Genomic DNA, 18,999 nt, shown 5'->3' on the forward strand with positions numbered 1-18,999 from the left:
TTTCAAGAATTTTGAGCATGCTGTTTTGCAGCCAAAATAGGCACAAGTGTTTGGGGGCAGCTAATGTGTGTGTAAAATTGCAGCAGTGAACACTACTGTGCCATACAACAACAGGCTGCTAGGAGGGTACATCAAAGCATTTGAGACCAAAAGGCTACCTCAAAATATGCATTTGCCTGTGTTAGGCCAGTATAGAGTACACAAGTCTTGAGTTGTGTGGCAGCATCTTTGGTAAAGCCCCTGCAGGGAGGAGAGCCTGACTAATAGTGTCAAATTCTGCAGACACAACAGGAATGACAATGCACAGCACAAAAGAAACCAGAAACACGTGGGCAGAGTGCCATCTAAAACATGGCCGGTGGTGTGTGGGAATGACCAGACTTACTTATCACCAAATACACTAAAACACATCTGCTCCATCCAGTAGACAGAAGGTGTCATATCCTTTTTTCATCCTTATCATAATATTCATAATCATTTGGCTCATAAGGATTCCTTCTCTAATACCATGGCTTTTATAAGAGAGAATTCACCCAAACTGAATTTGACCCCCTATAACTAGAGATGACTCCACAGTATTTTTGGAATTGTATTTCAAATCATAGCTACACAATTCCTTCAATACTGAATATAAATCCCAAACCAGCAACAATGTTGGCAGTGATCCAGGGTGACCGAAGTGTCTGTGGGTGACTCAAATCTACATATAAAGTTTCTATTATTGTATATATAAATTTTATTCTTTTTTTGTGAAGGAAGCAATTATTTAACATTTTTATTTAGTCTGTATCCAGTAGTTTGTGCTCTTTCAGAGAAACAAAAACAAAAAAGAAAAAAAGAAGGAAATAAAAATGGAAAGGAGAAAGAAAAATAAACAAGAAAAGAGGAAAGGAAAGGAGAAAGGAAAGGAGAAAAGAAAGGAGAAAGGGACTCTAAAAGATGCTGAATCTCTTGAAGATTGTGCCATCCTGCAGTTAGGTAAAAATGCCAGTAGAATGGACAACTGTTATTGAATGATCATTGAAGTGTTGTGCTATTAAGCAAACTGAAAAGGTGAAAACATATATTTCTAAAAAAGGAAATGCTGCTGAAATAATTAATATTCAGAGTTTTCATCAAAGAAAAAAACCCACTAAAGTTCAAATATTTCTGTTTATATTTAAAAGTTTGACTTTTCACTTCAAAATAAGGTTTTGAGACTAGCTTAATAAGATTAGTCAAAAGCTATATGAAGTGTTTCATTTCAGGCCCACTTAAATATTTGGTAATTTTTTGCCTGTGGCAATTATTTCCCTTTCTGATTTCTCAGTTTGGCCATCTAATAAAAAGCAAAACTTACACAATCTATTCAAGTGGTCTGAACCCTGTTCTCAGCTGTAGGCAAAGGGTTTGGCACCGGGAAACATGGCCTTCAGAGGTCATTAGGTCAGAGTGCTGGTGTTATTCTCTCGTGGTTATTCACATTGCAGCATTGATTTCTGTGTTGTCCAGTCAGCCCATGCCCACAGTCTCCCTTTGGAGAACAGAGCTATGTAGGGATATGGGGGGCAGGATGATATTTACACTGACCTTTCATGATATTGTTCTTAACAGCAGGCAGAACTAAGGAGACAAAACACAGGGTGCTAAGGTGAACCTCTTTCCCTTCCTGTAGAGTGAGTCCTACCAAAGAGAACAGGTGACTTGGCTGGCAGGTTGTGCATTTAGGTTAATTGTTTAACAACCTACATTTGATGTAGCTAATGAGTGAGCTTGGGATTTCCTAGACAGCTTCTAAGCCACCAAAAAATTAGTAAGTCTTTCCCCATTTTCTTGGATTGTTAGAAAGCTGGATGAAAATGTGAAAGCAATTATGTCCTTCAGATCTCTTCAAATGACTGTACCATCCACACCCTCTAAGTCTTCTCTCTGACTCTCTGACGAAGTCCTTCTCTCTGTCTGTCTGAGATTGTCAGAGGGGATTGTTCCTTCTTTCTGAAGCAGAATGTGCTGTAAGGTCTCCTGGGATGGCAGAGACTTCGTGCGCACAATGCACCTTTGCTGACAGAACTAAACCTTCCAACTCAAGGATCTTATTACACATATGTGTTTGTTTTATAGAGGGAGACAGATATATAGGGTATGCATACACAAATTTGTTTTCTTAGTAATGAGCACTGCTTCTGACAGTGCTTTTTTCTTTTGTTTTTAGACTACAGGATGTGGCACACTATAATGCATGCCTCTGTGCTGTTGGTGCAAAAATACCCTGCTGCAGGCAGGGGTATTTGTCTTCTTTCAAGAGGGGGTTGTAGACCAAATATGGCCCAGGCCTGTTTGATAGTTCTCTCGTAAATGAAATGATGACAATCCTCTTATGACTAGGAAACATTCCAGAGCCAGAGTGTAGGGTTACACAATGGCACAGTGTCTTGCCCCTGATTTATAATTTGAGAAGCAGATTGTGTTCAGACAGAATGTGAGTGAACAATGAGGTTTCTAGTCCTGATCTCATTAACAGAGATTTATACCAAGAGGCTATTGTATCTTGTTCTTTTGCTTTGCCATGCCAGCAAACATTCATAAGGTTATTTAAAAAAGAAAGCTTCTGTCACACACTTAGGTCAGAAAGTTCTCAGGAAAATAGCCAGTCCCATACAGAGTGGTATAAATCTGCATTTAGCTAAGGCTTATATTTCTGGCCTTAATAAGTCTCAGAATGATTACTTGAAACATCATACTCAAGCTTATTACATGTAAAGATTTCTGGAGACATGCCTTAAAATGCCTTTTCACATATTTATGTTTGTTCATGGTTGAGTCACTCTAAAATAGCTTAATATTTGCAAATAATGCATAATCAACAAAAGAACATTCTTCCAGTGCAGAAGAACCAACAGAAGGTGAAATAACAATAACATCTTGAGAGCTACTTTCCTTCCTGCTCCCCCAGAGCCTCTATGCTGGGAACCTGCTCTTTGTCAACAGCTGAGCAGTCATTGTGCATCCAGAAGAAGATGTACAGCACATTAATTAATACTTCAGTAATGCTGCCAGGCAATTTGGCCTGATCACCAGTAGAAAGAAAATGGAGGTTCTTTTCCACACTCACCATGCTAGAAAATAGACTGACCTCTCTCTATGTGTTCACAACGCAGCTCTGAAGCCTGCAGACCAATTCTGCTCAGAGAACCTCAGCAGGAGGCTGTCTCAGAGTGTCACAGCAAGACATGAAGTCATGCAGAGCACAGCAAAATCCAGCATGGCTCTTAGGAGATTAAAGGGCACTGTATCTGGAATACAGGAGGCATCTGGCTTCAAAGTGCCACACAGCTGTCATCACCACTTTCTCATACTCATGTGAAACATGGACAGCTTATCATTATCACGGTATGTGACTTCCCAATTTCACCTGCACTGACTACTGTGCTGTTGCTGGTATAAATAAACACACAGCACTATTAGCCTGTTATTCAAGGTCCTGTCAAATATCAAGTGCTGTAGCAATACTCTCATGAGCTATGTTCTCCCAGACAGCTGATGCACATGTCAGATAAGAGGCCCCTCAACCCCAAATTTGATGACCAGTTTCCACATATTAAGCAACCGAGTGTAGGTGAGGAGACAGGGCAGCAGAAACATGTCAGGCAAACCTTCAGATGGTAGCCAGCTCCACGTCACAGAAAACTGCTGCTAAATAGTATCTCCTGTTTTAAAGAACATGGATTGGCCAGACTGAATGTAGAGAAACACTCTGCAGTACAGGGGCACAGAGGATAGTGGATGTTGTACAGATTGACAGCACACCTTTGGTGTGTTCAATTTGTGCTGTGACAATAGGACCCATTAAAGGCACAAGAGCTGAGTCTTTGCATGTTGAATGAACAGCAACAGTCGTCCTTAAATCCTGTGATGGAACTGTAGCTAGACCTTCCATTTGATCTCTTCTGCCTGAACTGCCAGTAGAGTTTAAAATAAATTATACAGTGTCCTGTCATCAACTCCTCACCTCAGTGTTACAGAAGAGTTGCACAGAATTTTTCACCTTAATTTTTCCAACATATTTGAAATGGATTCAGGTGATCTTTGCTTCCTATCCTGTACCTTTTCTCTTTGGTAAGTCTGGGGAAATAGGAACATGTTGCTCACTTTTTTCTGTGCCTTTCAATGTTTTGCATGTTTTTCCAGAAGAGTTCAGACTGTACTGCAATAGCAGCTTGTCTATCTTGCTAATGACTTGCCACTGAATGCCAGACAGGCCAAATTTGAAATAATTAGGATAGGAATAAATGACATTTTCTAGGCAATATATGAATGATAAGCTTTAACTAACTTTGGCAGTCTTCTGCTTAATCCATACCTTTTTTCCTTTGGCTGAATGCTTGGTATTAAATGATAGAAAAAGGTGAACTTTTCCTTTTTTTTTTCCTCCAAATGTTTTAACTATTCTTTATCTCCCACAAAAGCCACACTTCTCATCAATCATACTTTCTAGAAAAAAAGTTTTCCTTTCCAATTTTCCTATCCAAGTGTAATTGATTTCTAGCACTTATACGTACTTTATTATGAAGAGCTTTATTACGAAGAGACAATCCCGACAGTTTGTTTTATTCCAGCTATTAAAGCCCTGTCAAAGGGCAATGATCTGACAAGGCAGTGCTTAAAGCAATGAATCCTATGTTAAATCTTCACAACAAAAAAAAAAAGTTTTCAATTGCCTTCTATGTTTACTTTCTTAGTCTCATTGCCATTCACACCCAATGCAGTGCTTACAGCAGGATCATCCAGCCTCCCCTCTGAAAACTGCCCTTTCCATGTTTCTGGGGACCTAGCACCAGAGTAAGAAAAGCAAGGCTGAGGTCAAGCAGGAGAACTCCAGGAGAAGGCTTCTTTCCTCAGCTTTGGAAACAAGCTCCACAGTGAGTCTTCTTAAATCATATTTTGTATTCACACATTCAGTCAATATGAAAAGACACATGTTATTAGATCCCCATACTTTGATTTTGAAAAACGGTAAACTTGACAGTAAGGGTCCTACTGGTAAGAGCAAACCATTATGGCAAACTCATTGTCTGAGGATTAGATCCCTACACAATAGGCTACTAGCTCCTCCACCCCTTACCTTGCTCTGAAATGTGTGTTCCACATTAGCTGCATTCGTTACTTGTACTCTGTGGGTACCTCATTTTTCAGAGCACTCAGGGACAAGTAGATTTGGAGCCTCAAATGCCTTGAACCAATGACTGATGCCCAGGTAGTCTGTTAACTCAAGGTAGTAGCATTTCTGTTCATGGATGAGAACCAAACTTTGCATATGGATTAGGTACTGGACCTGTGTCCTTACCTTATGTATCCTCTTAAGGTACATGCATATCATTCTGAATTTTCCAGAGGCTAATACCCTTTGGAGAACTAAATCATTAGCCCTGGCTTCTAGTCACTCTAAGATAGATAGATATACCAATAGTATAGCAGTTGTGCTGCCTCATTATCTCAATGAATTAGGACAGAGAAGAGGAATATAAAATACTTCTTCAACCCTGTTGAGGTTACATTCTACTATAAATGAATATCTGTGTCCTGAGTCTGTCTCCTGCTTTTGCAATGGTCCAACCACATGGTCCGATCTCGGTGCCATTGAACCTTATTAGGTCCCTTGCTCACAAGCTCTGATAGCTCATGTTAAAATCACAGAGTCATTTAGGTTAAAAAAAAAAACCCTTAAGATTCCTGAGTCAAACCATTGAGTCACTTAAGGGGTCACAGACCCAATCTGTCCATCCTCACATTCTCTGGAGATTTGCTTCCCCATGGCTCAGCTGTACTTCATAGCCCCAAAACATGTTAACAAACACCCAGGGCTGGGACCTGAGACACCTCAGGGCTCTGACTCATGAGCCTTGTCATGGACAGCACTGGAAGTAAAACAAGTGTTTTCCAGGCTATCCTCAAAGGCTGTTACATAGGGGACATTCAAAGAAGAAATAATTGGTTAGAAAATATGTACTTGCAAAAGAGAGACCCCCTGTATGCTCTCAGTACTCACTCACCTTTCCTGTTTTCAGGGATCTGGTAGATGTTTTATGCTCTTCTGGCCATGAGTCCATGACAGGAAAGGAGAGGAATGGCACTATAACAATAAACACTACACAGGGACCATTTCCAACACGGAAACTGCTCCTGGCACTGCACAGTTGCTACACAGATACATAAATGCTGGCTACATAGATTAATACCTCTGGGGATTTATGATTGCATCTAAAATACTAAAACGTTCCTGTTTTCTTCTCAGTTTAGGCCTATTTTTTTTTCTCTGTTTGTGTCATTAAATCCACTGCCGTATCAATACCTAAGGAAAATGGTTGCAGGGCCAGAAGTTTCTGGATCCAAGCTTTGGCAGGCTGCAAAGGAGAAGAAGAAAGGGAAAGGAGTTTCAAACTCAGCTAACTATGGCATTACCACTCCCAGGAGACCCTGCAGCAAAGGTACAAAGCTTGCCAAAAGCCATTTGGATACACATGGTAATTTGAACAGCAAGGTCTCCTGAACTGTCTCCAGCACAGCTGTGGTCTAAACGTATTACTTTATTGACCATATAGGTCCAATGCAACTGTCCTTTGTGCATATGAGTTGGAGAGAGCATATTGCCCCTAGTTTTGTTTTACTTTTTATCAGCACTTGTAGCAGACTCAGTCTCATCTCTTCTTTCACCTAAGAATGCTGTGGGGTGCATGTCATTTGAAAGATTCTGTAAAAATATCAGAGAATCAAAGAATCATGGAATAGTTTGGATTGGAAGGAGCCTTAAAGACCACCTAGCTCCAAACCTCCTGCCATGGGCAGGAAACCTTCCACTAGACCAGGTTACTCAGAGCCCTATTCCAAGTGGCATTTGACACTTCCAGGAATGGGGAGTCCACAACCGCTCTGGACAACCTGTGCAAATGCCTTACGACCATCACAGTAGAGAATATTTTTCTTAATGTTTAATCTAAACATTGCACTCCTTCAGCTTAAGGCCGTTTATTTTTTTCTTATGGCTGCCTATGGCTGCATAGCCTTGTGATAAGTTCCTCTCCAGACAGCTTCTAAGTCTCCATAGTTTTGCATTATAACAACCCAAATGAAAAGAACATCATCAGGATAAGCTTTGCCTGAATATCATACAGAAAATTGTGCTGAAATTGTTTTGGGAGTGGCTCATTTCCATTCCTCATCCAATATAAAAAAATGTTGAGACCAGTTCTAAGTTGTTCTGAATCTGCCATTAATGAAGGAACAGACACCCCACACAAAAGAAAAAACATCCTTTCAACCCAACACCAGCACAGCATGAAGAAAGTCAGTACCATCTTCCCACAGAACACCTAATGGCTCTATTTTCTGAGATCCTGTAATCTGGGCTCAGTTTTTCCAAGAGAGCTAAATATTAAAATTCTTTCATCTGTCTTTTCAAGTGACCTTTGTTGGCTAGTAGGTTTTGCACAAACAGGCAGCTCCACCAAAACATATTGCAAGTTTCCTATTGGTCATACCAAAGGTTGGTAAATTAAACTATATGCAAGACAAAATCTCTTGATTTAAAGTTTCGATGAAGGAGATTATCATGAGACACTATATCCAATTTGTGTAAGTATGATTATATTCTAAAACAGTCAGATAAAATAGATCAGACCCCATTTGGGGAGTCAGATGTCCCTACTAATTCAGCACGCTGATAGCTCAGAATCTATTACTCATGGGTTTTTTAAACACTGAGGATGTGTACCACATGGAGGGGAGCATTATGAAAGCTACTTTTCAATATTCTTATATTATTATATCAAGATATGTAATAAGTATTATAGTGTATATATACTGAATTGTATACTACTATTATTATATGTTGCTAAAAATATTGCACACTTATTTGGGGTCTTCTGCAAAATGGGAAGCCAAGGAAAAGCTTGAGTTTTGTTACTTACTGCATGGAGCTAGGAATATAGAAAACATGGGAGGAGATTACTTTTCTTTTGAATGTAGAAGCAAGATGATTCTGAAAAGTGGGACTATTCTCTGCAAAATACTTTAATTTGGATTTTGTGCTATTGATAAAAATACAAATTCAAAACAAATATGTTGCAATTAAATCCTTATCAGAAGTGCTTATTTTATTCTATTTTTCTTCTTAATTTTGAAATGAGAGAAGGTGAAATAAAGTATTCAATATATTGAGATGAATAATTATTCATACAACATTATAATAGTCCAAGTTAGGGACAGAGTCCAAAGTTCCTACTCATTTTAATGGAAATTATGTGCCCACATTTTTTGGAAAGATTTTAAAATCTCAGGTATGATTTATTAACCAAGCACAAAAGCATTTAAATGACTCTCAAAAAGAGCAATAAATGCACAGAGTACATTACAGCAAATTGAGGTGAATCCAATAATCCAATGACAATGCTTTTGTTCAGTTTCTGAATACCAAAGTATAAATCCTTTCTAGAAATTTTGCAGAAAACACTTTAAAAGACAATATAATTCTCAAAATCATACAGTTTTTCTCAGTCAAAATTCTTGTTCAGTGATACATAGCTGTCAGCTACATTACCCTTCTCCTGAGAGCTGACAACAAACACACAGATTTGTGGCAGCCCTGAACAGTCCTATCAATTTAGCCTGCATACAACATCTGGCCCATAATTAATACAGCATTTTAAAATCCTTCTGGTACTATAAAATGCAAGATATATTAAATCAAATGAGTCTAAAAGTTACTGGGGTTTTTTTGTTTGTTTCTTCTGGAGAAGAAAAAATATGAAAGGTTAGAGAAGACGGAGTTATTGACATATTTTTAAAAGCCAGAGTACTAAATTTGACATATCTGCCAGTTCCTCAGATCTCTTTTGTCCTTAATAAGACAGTGCTCACACATTGGCCTGTGGGGTATCAGATGGCCCTTTTGTGCTTATTCATTTCCTATAAAGAACGCGACTCCTGTGGCTGCTCGTGTTTCCTTTGGCAGCTGAGAAGCCGGAGATTTACCACACTGTAAATCTGCAGCTGTAGCAGAGCCCAGGTCCCACCAGGTCCATGGTCACTGTGTTTGCTGTGTGCTGAGGAGGGCCCCCAAGCAGCCCCCCTTCCCCAGGCCATCACGTGTCACCTACACCCCACTGAGGTCTGCGCTCCTACCCTTCACTGCCTGACCACCATGGTGGGACTGCACCTGAGCAAAAACTATGCCTTGATATATCTAGATGCCTACTTCTGCTGTGTATGGATTTATTCAGAAAGGGTGAAGAAAATGTAACAAATAATTGTATGGCACTATTGTAGACTGAGGAATTAGAAGCTATGTATATCTCCTGTAAATGTGAGGAAATTATGTATGAGAATATTGCCAAGTGCTTCCTTTATAACAACTGGAGAGAAACAAGCAATTTTATGGTATGATCCACCTGTTCCTATATATCTGAAATAAGTCAGATGAATCATTCCCTAAAAATATTTATTTGTTTCTAATGACTTGAAAGAGAGGTTACAGATGAGCTCAGCCATAAGCACTGGGTAGAAGTTAGGTGACATGCATGCCATTGGAGGCAGACTATGAAGTGGTCTACTGACTTCTATCACTTTCTCTCTTGGCATACTGTGCTGTTTTTAAAAAAAAACTAGATATCAAGCTGAGATGACCAAATTTGGCTATAAAAGGACATATAACATGCAAACATGATGATCACCAGTGCATATGCACCTGTGGCATATCTTGGGCCAAACTGAACACCTTCCTATAGACAAAACTTTGTTCACTCGTAGCCAATTCTCCTTCATTCAAGTAATTTAAGTGTTGGAATTCCAAAAGTAAATGAGAAATTGTGTTGTCAAACCTAAAACGAGAAAATTTGAGATATCTGCATCCTAATTCCTGATATGTCCAATGCAACTGGGACACTGGGTGTTCAGAAGATAAGCTGGCTCTGCATGGATCAGTTTGGATGTCTTTGTCAGTAAATAAAATGTATCAGAGACAATTCTCTGGCCCCAAAAACAAGTGACACACTACAGCTTGCAACCACACAGCTAAACTCTCACCTAGAGCAGGTGGCTTTACTAATGTTGCATTGGGGAAGAGTCCCAGGACTGTGCCATCAGTTAAAGGGTACCTACATCAGTAGGTCACTGTCTAAACACATTCCCTCTAATCCCACATGTTTCCAGTGAAGCTATAAGAGGTAGTTTAAGAGTCTAATAAAATACACAGGCTCAGACATTCTGCCCAGTGAATGTGGATTACAGTTTCCATCAGTCAGCCAGATGATAAATCTGTGTGCCTAGGACATGGTTTAACCTCCACAAAGATAATCTGGCAGTAAGCAGATAATCTGGTGCAGTAGGGGACAATTGGCTGTATTTTCAATATCATATCACCTTGTGAGCATATCAAGGGAAATCAATATATTGCAGTAGCATGTTCAATATTTACTGTTGGTGGAGTTTTAATATTACACCTTCCTAGTCTCTAGACTCAAGCTTTCAAGGCAGAGTTTTCAATATTACCTAAATAATTTTTCCAATTGAACCCAACCAACTCCACTACAAAAGTTGGAGTTACTCTAGATGGAAGATTAAACACAAAGGAAAAATGTTATTTCAAATTTAGTAAACACAAAGTGCATCTATACTATCTTGTTGGTATCTGCTGGATTTTTCTGCCTGTTATCTCCTGATTGTTCATGCTACTTGAGTGTTAGTTCACCCCCAAGCTTAAATGTGGAGAAAGGTTAGTTGTTTATGGTCTGGGAAGAACTAGGCAGAGAGGAGGAGATAGTGTGTGCCAGTGTCCCACCCCCACACTGCACGAAGATACAGTGTGAGTGTGACTCATGTTGGGTTTGGCTTCTCCCAGACTAACCAGTATTTCAGATGGCCTCACATACTAAGCCACCCCTGGTGTTACACAACAAAAAGACATATCTGGCAGCCTGCAAAGCAGCTTCCCAATAGCAGCCCAGGGCAACATCTTAAAAGGACCACAGCAAATCAATGTCTCCATTGTTGAGAAGATTTCTAAGCAGCATTTTAATATTACACTGAGTGTCATAGCACAATCTGGTTTTATACAAACACTACTAGTGCTACTTTTATTTCACAGATCTATCTGTATGTCCATGTATATGCATATGAATTTTGTGTCCCAGCTGTATGTGTGTGTACATACATGCAGGAGGGGTAACCAACCCTTGGGTGCAGGCAGGCACAGCTGCCTAGGCTACACCACTGTACATGGGATCCTTGTAAGCCCAGCTTTCAACAGAATTCTTTGTGATTGCTGATTGCTGTGACAATGGTCTTGAGAAGCAGGTCTCTACTTTGCTTCTCCAGACATGAATATCCCTGAAAGTCTCCAGGAGAAGCCTTCTTTCTAGGCTGTGACATGTACTCCTATAGACTCATTGGAAGAGGCTTCCCAGGAAAGTGGTCACAGCACCAAGCCTGACAGAGCTCGAGAAGCATTTGGACATTGCTCTCAGGTACATGGTGTGATTCGTGGGAATGGTCCTGTGCAGGATAAGGAGTTGGTCAGATGGATGCATTATCACTCGTGCTCCAGTCTCTTGCTTATATGTTTTCACAGCAACTGGATATTTTTTCTGTAGGGAATATCTATACTGCCAAACCAAAGGGGACCAGGTAATGAGCTCAGGCATTGACACTTAGTGTTACATGGTTTAATTCTTACTGCTCTTCTTGACTCTGTTTTGGAGCCCTTTAGCTGTCACTGAGAGAAGCCAGTTTACAGGGAGCTGACCCTGTGGAGTGTGGACACAAGCCAGTCCAGTGCTATTCAGCTTCAAGGCTTGAATCAACTCAGCAGTATAAACACAGCCAAACAGTCTGTATGTTCAATGAGATGAAAAGGAGCAAACAATTCTGATTCCATTTAATGCCAATTTACGGCTCTTAACATTGCCTTTCCCACAAATCAAGCAGTTGTATTGTCTAGCTGAGGGCTTTTGTCCAATGACAGGATGAGAGTCTGAGAAATCTGTCTGTTCTGATAATGTTGCAGAGAGTGTTCACATTTACTATTAAGGCTTCACTAGGACATAGTCAACATGTTGATTTTGCTAAAATAAATGTCTGGAATAAAGGAAGACACTAAAAATAAACATGATCTTAGGAAGGGCATTCGCTTTATTTTTGCCCAGAGAGGAAGAGGTGTAGCTTGCCAGCCTTTTAGTTGGTTGCTAACCAAATAATGAACAGGAATTAGCTAATTCTGACTATGTTTTCAATTACCTTAGGGAACTTGATGCCAATGAGTTTGAAGTTTTTCTGTTAATATCTGAATACTTCTATGCAGGGACTACCTTACATATATATGATGACCTTCACTGCTCCAATGTAATCCAAATTCTTTTACAGATTCATAGAATAGTTTGGGTTGCACATGACCTCTAAAGGTCATTGTGCTGGTTTTGGCTGAGATAGAGTGATTTTTTTTTCATAGTGGCTTGAATGGGGCTGTGCTTTGGATTTATGCTGAAAAGTCTGTTGATAATATATAGATGTTTTCATCATAGCTGAGAAGGGATAATGGAGTCAAGGCCTTTTCTGCTCCTCACCCCATTCCACCAATGAGGATGCTCGGGGTACACAAGAGGTTGAGAGGACACAATCAGAACAGCTGACTCCAACTGCCCCAAGGGATATTCCAGACCAAATGGCATCATGCTCAGTATGTAAAGTGGGGAGAAGAAAGAAAGAAGGGGTGGAATGTCAGAGTGAGGTTTGTCTTCACAAGTAACTGTTACACACAATGGGACACTGCTTTTCTGGAGATGAATGAACACCTGCCTGTCCATGGCAAACAGTGAATTCCTTGTTTTGCTTTGCTTGTATGTGTGGCTTTTGCTTTTCATATTAAACTGCAATATTAAACTTTGTCTCAACCCATGAGTTTTCTCATTTGCATTCTTCTGATTCTCTCCCAATCCCACCAGGATGGGATGAGCGAATGGCTGTGTGTTTCTCTGATTGGTTTTGTGACCATTTTTTTTGTTACCCACTCCAACCAGTCTACACCTTTCCTCTGCTGAGGACCACTAAGCTGGATGCAGCACTGCAGGAGGAGTTTCACAAGAATAGAGCAAAGGGGCAGAATCACCTCCCTCACCTTGCTGGCCACACTGCTTTGGATGCAGCCCAGAATATGACTGGCTTTTTTGGCTGCAAATGCACATTGCTGGGTCATTGCATGTGGCCTCATTGACCTTTGTGAGGTTCATATGGGCCCACTTCTTGAGCTTGTCAGTCTCTCTGGACAGAATCCCATTCCTTAGGCGTGTCAACAATGCCACTCAATTTGGTATTATCTGCAAACTTGCTGGGGGTGTACTTGATCCTGCTATCTATATTACTGTCCCCCAGCAAGACAAGAGCCTGTGTGATACCTCCTGTAGCTGGAACAAAAAGGCTTCACCAATGGGCTTCTCTTGATGAGGCAAGCTGTAGGAGAGACCAGCCATGAGGTTTCCCTCTGTTGTCTCAGTATCTTGATTCTTACTGATAAGCTTTCAATCTGTTCATGGCTATTCTTCAGAGAGATGTCTTCCTGCTCAATCATACACACCCCTCTTGGTGTAGAGGGCAACCTCTTTGATCCTCTTTCCTTGCCTGTCTGTCCTAGACAGCCTGCAGCCATCAACAGCCACACTCCAGTCATGGGATTTGACCCACCAACTTTCAGTAATGGCAACAGCAATGGCATCTTAGAGCCTGATGATTTGCTAGAATTACAGTTCTCAGGATATTTGACATCAGAGATCTAATTGTCTGATGACAAATAAAAAGATATATCAGTATGAAAAATTGCTTCCTGAAATCCCTTGTTTATTCCTTGAACACTTGGATATTCTCTTAATAACTCTCAATGTGTTCTACATCTAACTTTAAAAAGTATGTTCTGTAAAATTTTGTATTAAGACTGTAAACCTAAGTATCCACAAAAAGTGATCATTTTGCATTTCAAGATATTAATGCATGAAGTTCTCTCACAAGCCTTTTGGAAAAATCATTGTATTTCTTTGTGCTTATGAAATAAGGAAATGCTTACAAGCTCTCTAGAAAATTAAGTAGCGCTTTCTGAAATGTATGGAGATCTCTAAATAGAATTGTGAAGTGTCAGATTGTGTACTATTCTGAGAGCATTTAATAGATTAAGCTCTGAAGGAAGTTATGGGTTTATTAAGAGCATGTTAACCTTTCCCTACTTACTGTGTCTTGGATACAGCTTGAAAACCCTTTACACCTCTCCTCCAGATTACAAACTCTTTTATTGTATGCACATGTCTGGCATGATTAGTCTATATTTTGGCAAGAACTTCTTGGTCTATTGTTATATAAATAATTTCTTTAAATGTTAGTTCTCTAAATGTTCTCTAAATGTCCCTTATGCAGTTTTTTTCCTAAGAGGGTCTTAATACCCAAACATTTACCACTCTAGTCTAAATATTCCTCAGCTGAACTACAACATGAATAGGAAGAGAATTGCAGCTTTAGAGAAAATGGCAATGATCCCATTGTTCCTGCTGTGAAGCCAGATTGTTCACTATAAATCATGCATCCCTCAGAAGAAAAACCTCACATCCTTCTGCCAGGACTTCTGATTATAAAGTTTATAAGTTGAAAACTTTAGAATTGCTTCTTAGCTTGAGCTCTAGCAAGGGGAATTTTAATTTAGACATTGAAATACAGAAAGTATTAAAATCAAAAGCAAAATGTTGCCATTTCTCTTTCAAACTCATTGCTAAGGAATTAAAGCAGACTATTCATTCTTCATCATGTCATTTGAACAGAAAGGACAATTCAGTGTCTTTTGCAGGGGATGGAATGGATAGTTTGTGGCTCAATTTGGTTTCTTGCTATTCCAAGTAAAAGGTATATCTTCTTGGAAACATTTTAAGAAAGCATTTACATATTATTTTATTCAAAGGAAACAGTGCAGCATAAAACACAAGTGAGACTCTTCACTGGCTCATATCTTAGAGTGAGTTTGTCATTTTCCCATCGGGACAGTATTGTTTTAGTAACTGCGGAGACATGCACACTCGGTTTTAGTGACTGAGATGTACACACTCATTTGGAGAGCTAAGAGGATGCTCTTCTCATTCATAATGATCCTTTCAAAATGGAGTCAAAGAGAAGCCAAGATTGATGCTGATGTTGCAACTACACAGCATGATTTGTAAGACTCAAGGACTGAAAAGAGATGCAAACACCTTATGGGGAAGACAATATAAGGACAGATTCTAGAAGAATATTCTGCACTTGCAAGAATAGTATCCTGCTCTAGTTGCTGTGGATCAACAGCAGCGTTTTTGTTCAATTTGCAGGTGCAAATTCATTCTCACCAAATAAATTACAGAAGCAAACTAGTCTACATATCCTTTTATCTTCTGGCATCTGTAGACAAAGTGATGAGCTCTCTGATTTGGTTTCCTGCTGGAGGACATACACAAGATTTAGGCCACACACTTCATGCCCATAAACAAGAGCTCCGCCTCTCCTTTCAGTCTTGAACCTGCATCTGGGGAGAGGAATTGCCTCCTTCAATGTGCATTCTAAAGCTCAGTGCTGTCAGAAGATTACTATTTAACACTATAAAGCAACCACACAGAAGCTTAGAATAGAAAGTAGGGAAGAAACACACCAGCTGATCCAGGAGGAGGAGTCTGCAAAGATAACATAGCAATCATATTCACTGATATGTTATTTTACTCTGTTGTGTAACTGTAAGTTCTGGAGAAATAGGCTTGCATTATATAATCTCAATTTATGTGAATCAAAACCAAAACTCTGAATTCTCAATAAAAACCCTCCTAGTTTCCTGTGACCAAATAAACACTGCTTGGTAGAATAATAAGGACCTGGGTCTTCCCTGCTCTGTGAATTCAAGATAACTCTATTGTGCAAATAGATATGGATTCCTAAAATCTATATTGTTGTTCTCAGAGCCTAAAATTTCTAGCACTAATGGGAACTTCAGCCTTGCACTGAGGAAGAAGCCTGGATAAAAGGCTTTTTTTTAATGCATCTATCATAAGCTATGGTACCCAAGTTTTAGATTTTCAACTCTGCCCCGGGAGACTACACTGGGTTTTCCTGTCTCCTGGAAACCCTGTAGTCTTTTGCACACTGAAGAAAATTCCCAGAGCCACCAACAGATTTTAATTAACCACAGAATTCCTGGAACTTAAACAAAAAGTTTACCTGTTTTCTGTTTCTTCCGTAGAAAATACAGAAATGTCAAGTTAAGTGACATTTTTGTTTTGACAACACCCATTTTCCTAAATTGACCCTCTGTTTGACTTCAGGCTGTGCTGCCTTAGTACTTTCAAAATAGATATCCTTGAAAGGCTACCCTCACTCTTCAATTATCCTGATTGCTACAGCCTGGCTCTTAGGTTAAGTAGAATAACAAGAACCTTTTGCTTCAGACATTTACATGGGTGCATTCTGTTCCCCTGTACTTATTATGCTTAGGTCCCTAGACATGTTTGTCTGTCCTAGAGTTAAATTTGTAGCGGTGAACTAGGACAGTCATAGCACCTGATGCTTAGCAAGGAACCCATTATTGCTAGGTGTCTGGAAGAATCTTTATCTCATAATAATCAAAATTGAGTCAAATTGCATGAAACATCTCTGCCTTTTCCATGGCAAGAGGTACTGGCATCACCTTGAGAAAAAAAATGTCTTGGCTGATAATCTATTGGCTGCTGTAGAAATCATAATTGTGGAGGGAAACAGCAAGATAATTGGCTGGAAAATTTAAAAGGGAGAAAAATTTCCCCCAAAAAAACTTTTCCTGGTATTTTCTTTATTTTTATGGACAAGTCTAAAACAATCTTAAACTTGACTTCACAGAATATCTGTCCTAGACTTATCAGGATTCAAAGTGTAGACTTTCCTCTTTGATGTGACTTCCCAAGCTCAATTCAGTAAGCATTCCCTGAGGTGTCCTGGTAGAGAGAATCCTGCATAAAACAAGAGAGACAGTATCACCCTTCTCCTTTCATCTGTGTGGATTTTACCCATAGGGGAAATGTGCATTCATGTATTGCCTTTTATAACCTCCAGATCAGAGGGCAGTATAGGACAGGTGTCCATCAGCCTCACTGTTGAAAGTGTCTGTTTGGATAGAAGTGCCATATTTGTTGAGCTGAAGAGTATAAAAAGGATCACAGAATTAGCAGCCAGAGTTTTTAATTGAAATCAGGGACACTTCAATTCAAGGGCATGCCTCAGTTCTCATTGTTCATATGGAAGTTGTCCTTTTGTAAGATACTCTTTCCTGATGGATAGTTTAGGTATCTTTCTGCTTAGAGTGAGACTTTCCAAAGTGGCAGCTCAGACATATAACTAAGAATCTGGTCACCTCAGCCCAACAGCATTACCTTCTCTGCCCTTTGTGGTCTAGTGTTAAATCACCTGCTTAGATTGCAGTAGAAGCTTGTGGTCACATTGGGAACTGACTTCAGTTCTGCAAAACCCAGAAGAAGCAAATTCACAGTGGAGCTCACCTTTTCCTCCCCTGTCTAGGAAGAATAGGATAGACTGGATTTCTCTATATGATTGAAAAATAGCAAGAAAAAAATCTGCATAGGAATTTAAACCAGTTTAATGGTTTAAAATAAGTTCACAAGCAAATAAGGCATTTTATAAAGGTCAAAGAACAAATACTGCTGTTCAGCAAAAACCTCATAAATTTAGTATGCAAATCCAAAACCAGAGTAGTTTCTCCACCCTTCCAGACTGGATCAGGGTTTAGATTGCCAGTCTCTCAGACAGCCTAGGTTAAGGTCCATGATTATGCAATGAAGGATGCTTGTCAGACAGAATGGAAGATGACATTTGGGTACCTTATTTTATAACACTTCATAAGCTTTGTTTAAATAGTATAAACAGCAGACAAAGGAAAAAATTGCTTTTGCAATAAAAGCTATTTTTACGAAAGCAAAAGTCACATGATCTCTTACCCAGCTTTTAAGAGAGCAACAGAACTTGCTTTGCCTGTCAGCCCTGAAGAAAAGACTGAATTTAATGCCAAAACCAGAGGTCTTGATAGGGAACAGTGCTAAATTCTAAATCTCACATATTAATAGCTTCCCTCCCTGCCTTAGCCTCAGTGTCTGGAAGAGAAAAAACCCCACACAGTGAGGCTTAACCCTTCATAACTCCTGACTTTTACAGCAGCTGTGGACACCCTGATTTTTCACTAGGCAAAATTTTCAAAGTGAAATGTATTGATGGGTAGCTCACATACACAACACGTTCATATACATGTAGCAGGCAAATCAAGGTCTCTGTGGGTCCTAAATATCCTAACTTCAAACAATTTATGTCAAACTACATTTAGATTTGTCATGATCATCTCTCTCAGTGTAAAATCAATATTGCAGGCAAACCTTTGCTTGTTCATTGCTAACACATGCACCTCCAAAGTCACCTCAACAATATTATTGGTAAATATATCCTGTTGGATAACCACACACAGTTTCATTCTGTAATGGAGCTTTCCTTTTCCCTCTTTGAAACCTTTAATAAACTCCTCAAATGCAGCATTACACCCTGTAAAACCCTCAGTTACTGACTGAATTTTTTATTTGATACCCCAAAAATGGAAACCCTGTAAAGTCCCATTCAGTAAGAAGAAAAGCCAAGAAATATCAAGGTGAATAATTAATAGAATAAGCACTCAGGGAGTATACATTAGTCAACTGCTTAGAACCCATCTGTACTTCAGCAGTCTAACATAAAATATGCAAAAAAGAAGATGTTTAAATATAGGACTAATATTGTGTCCCCTTTTCAGAGAAGAAAAAGTGGTGAAGAGATAGTGGTGATATTTCTGCCTTCTCTTTGTAAGGACAATCAACAACTCCCTGGCTTTGGTGCACAAAGTGAGGGTCGTATGAGTGAGACCTGAAAGCCATGGCATAGAGAGCTGCAGAGGATGCAAAGAACCCTGAGGGT

The sequence above is a fragment of the Vidua chalybeata genome, chromosome 2, assembly GCF_026979565.1.
Source record: "Vidua chalybeata isolate OUT-0048 chromosome 2, bVidCha1 merged haplotype, whole genome shotgun sequence".
NCBI lineage: Eukaryota > Metazoa > Chordata > Aves > Passeriformes > Viduidae > Vidua > Vidua chalybeata.